The sequence below is a fragment of the Triticum aestivum genome, chromosome 7D (genome assembly GCF_018294505.1).
Source record: "Triticum aestivum cultivar Chinese Spring chromosome 7D, IWGSC CS RefSeq v2.1, whole genome shotgun sequence".
Lineage (NCBI taxonomy): Eukaryota > Viridiplantae > Streptophyta > Magnoliopsida > Poales > Poaceae > Triticum > Triticum aestivum.
In genome coordinates this window covers 629,642,565-629,647,296 of record NC_057814.1, presented here as the reverse complement: position 1 = coordinate 629,647,296, position 4,732 = coordinate 629,642,565, and the positions used below count along the sequence as shown (strand labels likewise).

Sequence of the window (4,732 nt, the reverse complement as noted above, 5' to 3'; positions counted from 1 at the left end):
GGATGTAGCAAAAAGCTTTGCCGGTAGTAGCAAAATCCAACAATGGTTGCAGCTTTCCCTTGTTGTGCAATGCCATTGAAGCTTCCTATGTCTATGGTTGAAGTTTTTTTCAACGGCTGTTGAAGCTTTTCTAGGTGACGGTTGCAACACTTGTACACATGGGAGGATCCGGGCATGGCTGCAGGCAGCCATGGCGGCCGGCGAGGGAGCGCCTGGCCGCCGGCGATGGAGGTCGTGGTCGCCCAGTCGCAGCCCGGGGGGAGGGGGAAGGGGGGGAGGGGATGCGCCCGCGTGAAGGCTTGAAGTAGGGGATGGATCTGGCCATGGCGGCAGGCAGCCATGGTAGTCGGCGAGGGGAGCCTGGCCGCCGGCGAAGTAGCTCGTGGTGGCCCAGTCGCAGCTTGGGAAGAGGGGAAGGGATGGGGAAGGGGTGGGGAGGAGGGGGCAGAAGAAGAGGGCTTCCGCGCGCCCCATGAAGTAGACGCGAGGAAGAGGGAGACCGGCCCAATGTTTTCGGCGGTGCCCCGGCCCCAAACGTTTCCTTCTATTAATCTTAAACCACACCTATTAATATGGCTGTTAATCTTATCCGTGAGCGTCAGCAGCCTTCCTTCTGGTTCCGTATCTATAAATAGACAGCGACCGATAGATCCCACATCGCGTCATCACACCCTCGATCGTCTCCTGCTCCCGGCACCAGTTCCCCTCCACAACCTCGCTTGATCCTAGGTCGTTTTCGCGGCGATGGCGGTGGATCTCACCCCGAGGCAGCCGAACAAGTCGTACGGCGGCGACGGCAGCGCCTACTATGAGTGGAGGCCGGCCGAACTGCCCATGCTCGTCATTGCCTCCATCGGCGCCGCCAAGCTCTCGCTCGCCGCGGGTGGCATGTCCCTCCCCAGCTACTCTGACTCCGCGAAGGTCGCCTACGTCCTTCAAGGTATGTACATGCAACCGATCTATCTTGGTCCCCGACCTCCAATCTTCTCCCGTACGAATGCCAACGTAGTCGCAGTTCTTCTGAATTATCTCTCTGTCGAATACACGTGGTGATCACTTCTGGAATCGTGCTAGTTTTGTTTAGTTTCGTCAGGTTAACAAAAACATATAGTAGTATTGCTGTTCAGGATTGCTGGATTGTAGATGGCTGCGGATGAATCTGTTGATATCTGTAATTTAGGTCGAATGCTGCCGTAGATTGGAATTAAGCAGACTCGTCTTTGTCCTGACTTAAGCAGACTCGTCTTTGTTCTGAAATTGTGCAAGTTTTTTTGTGTTTCAGTTTCGTCAGGTTAAGTAAGTGTCTCCATCAGATTCCACTTATTTCGAATCAATACCAAGAGAACAAATATTATTGCGTTTCTTTACTCGCCTGTTCTTGTTATCGTTTTGATTAAATCTCTATGTATAAGAGGTCGTGGTCGCTCATCTTAATCAAATATTTCTGATGCATGTCGGTTTTCCGCTGACCTTCTTAACATGTACTGTTGTTTTCGGAATTTCGTTGCAATATCAATCAATTGCTTAGACTTGTTTCTTCGAGAATTTCGTACTAATACTGATGCTTATTTCGATGCATGACTGATTGATAAGCAAGGGAACCTCTGGCAACGCGCTGCCTGAGGCCACGAAGGAGAAGGTGGTCTCCGTCAAGGAGGGCGACGCTCTGGCGCTCATCTTCGGCGTGGTCACCTGGTGGCACAACACCCCAGAGTCTGCCACGGAACTCGTCGTCCTCTTCCTCGGTGACACCTCAAAGGGCCACAGGCCCGGCCAGTTCACCAACTTCCAGCTCACGGGCGCCAGCGGCATCTTCACCGGCTTCTCCATGGAGTTCGTGGGCCGCGCTTGGGACCTCAAACAGGACGCCGCCGCCAAGCTCGTCTCCAGCCAGCCGGCCTCCGGCATCGTCCAGCTCTCGGCCGGGCAGAAGCTCCCCGAGCTGGTCGCAGAGGACCGCAAGGACATGGCGCTCAACTGCCTGGAGGCCAAGCTCGACGTGGACATCCCCAAGGGCGGCCGCGTGGTGGTGCTCAACATGGCCAACCTGCCGCTGGTCAAGGAGGTCGGCTCGGCGCGGACCTCGTCAGGATCGACGCCCACTCCATGTGCTTTTTTTTAGAGAAAAGGCAAGAATGCCCCGCTAGGATACAAGGGTGCTGAATACAAAGGCAAAAAGCTTGACAAAAAACTGAAGATTACATGCACAACTCGCTGGCAACCAAGCAGAGCAAAGTGACAGCAAGCAAGCACAAAGAGAAACCAAGATCAAGTCGCCGGAGAGCTCGTCGCAAGCAGAACAGCAGCGCAGCTGCAACCAGAAGACGGCAAGTCGATGGGAGCAAGATGATCCAAGCCACTTGAAGAAAGCATTGACTCAGCTACCCGCCTCCTCGGGCCACTGCCGAAGGGGAGACCACTGTCTCCCCTTAGTCCAAAACGTGTAACAGCACGCGGACACTGATGCACCGGCCGGCAACCCACAGGCTGGAAGGGCAGGGAGTCGCTGAAAGGTGCGGGGGGACCAACTTGCCACCACCAACTCCGACGAGCAGGAGAGGAGAGCCCCGCCACAACCAACAACCAGCTCGCAACGGGACCACAGCCCCCTTCCTATCCTTGAACGACGCCTCCAGGGAGGGCTGAGACGCCTAAGCGCCGCCGCCGTCTGGCCAAAGGCCAAGGCTTTCACCCGGAGCAGGAAGGAGGAAGGGGTGCAGCCACGGAAGCTCGATACGCCCTCAGGAGGTAGTGCGACACCGGAGCGCCGCCGTCGTCGAGGTCGATGCGAAGTCGACCAGGGGTTTCCCCCGTTCCAGAGAGCACACACCGAGTGAATTGCAAAAAACATCGACATTAAAGGCTAGAGTGACAGGAACCACACTTCTACAGTTTTGTGCCAAAAAGCACTAATTCCGAGGCTAATATTTGCAAAAAGCACTAGTCGTCCGGTTCGCTCGTTTTAAGCTCGATTATGACAGATGGGACCCGCTCGACAGGCTGATGTGGCATGAAATAATGGGTTGCAAATAGACAAAAGAACACGGACTAAATTGTAAAGAAGTAACCATGGCCGGGCGCAGGGGAGGTGCAGGGCAACACGGCGGGTCGCCGGCGAGGGACAGTGCTGCCGGGGTATGGGAGGAACGTGCCCACGGGGTATCTTCGGTGTCATGGCGCAGCCAGGAAACATGGTCGTGGTGGTGGAGGAGCTCGATCCGGCAGCGGCGGCGAAGCTCGATCCGGCGGTTTCCGGCCGCGGTTGGGCTTGATCCGGCGGTGGGCGGCTGACGCAACAAAGACCAGCGAGGCAGCGAAGATTTGGGGGGCAGGACGGCTCGTGCTGCATGCTCCGGCGAGGATTTGGGGGCGGGGTGGCTCGTGCAGCGGTGAGGAAGAGGTCGGGGGAGGACAGAAGGGAGAGAAAGAGGAGGAAGGAGAAGAGCACGGCTGGGGCGACTGCCAGGTCTCGGCGTGGGAGGGGCGGCGGCGTGAGCAGCGCTGCCGGCAGCGAGGCCAGTGGCAACCGGCGATGGGGCACCTGACTACCTGTGCACGAGGAGGGGAGGGAGCGGCCGCCGGCCTCCCACCATGGGAGATGAGAGGACCCGATTGCTTTCTTCAGGGATCTTTTTGCAAAATAAAATTCCATCAGGATGTAATTGATTTTTTATTTGCCATGTCACCCTGTCCAGCGGGACCAGCCTATCATAATTGTGCTCAAAACGGTTTAAGCCATCGACTAGTGTTTTTTGCAAAAAATTAGCCTCAGAATTAGTGGTTTTTGGCACAAAACTGTAGAAGTGTGGTTTCTGCAACCCTAGCCTTCAATGTCGATATTTTTTGCAATTCACTCAGCACACACCCCACCCAAACCGCCGGATCTGACGGTCCGGCCGAAGCCGCAACTAGAACGGCGAGGGAGGACCACATGAAGGAAGAAGAGCGCGGGGAGCAGACCTGGAGGGGCCATCGAAGCCACCCGCCGCCGCAATGAACCCTCGCCGCCCTCACACCGCCCACGCAGCCGGGAGGGACGACCAGCACCCGCGAGAGCCATCCACCAGAGAGACCGACGCCGCTGTCTCCATCCAGGGCCACCGCCCTGGCTTCCAAAGCCCCCTGCACCGGCGCAAGGCAACAGATCCTCGCCGCCACCTTCATCGGTGGGCCCGCGCGAACGCCGGCGACCAGCTCGGGTGACGGCGGGGAGGGGAGAAGGGACGGAGGGTGGCGGCGGTGGCTAGGGTTAGGTCGCTCTCGGGTCGCCCCTCCTTGGCGACGCGAGAGCTAGGAGTGGGGAGGGGGCCCCTGCATTCTCGTGCGACTCGGCGTACCAGGTCACATACATTGTCCGGGGCAGCGGACACGTGCAGGTTGTGGGCCTTCACGGCAAGCGCGTGCTGGAGATCCGCATTGAGGGCGGCAGCCTCGTCATTGTGCCTCGCTTCCACGTTGTTTCCAACATCGCCGACGCCTCTCGCATGGAGTGGTTCTCCATCATCACCACCCCCAAGTAAGGAATTCATTACTGAAACAAATTCTACTTGTCATTGTGTTGTGCTTCTCCAAAAATTAATCCATGGTAATGATCTAATGAAACATTTTGTGTATGTTGCTTACTAGGGACACGGTGTTTTGTCTATGTATCCACACTTGTATCAAGTTTCCGGTTAATACAATTCTAGCATGAATAATAAACATTTATCATGATATAAGGGAAATATAAAAT

General features: G+C 56.4%; 1 pseudogene; it reads left to right on the top strand.

Moving 5' to 3' along the window:
* Positions 1-677: 677 nt before the first annotated feature.
* LOC123171464 (legumin type B-like) lies at positions 678-4,520 on the top strand (annotated as a pseudogene).
* The last annotated feature ends 212 nt before the right edge of the window (positions 4,521-4,732 follow it).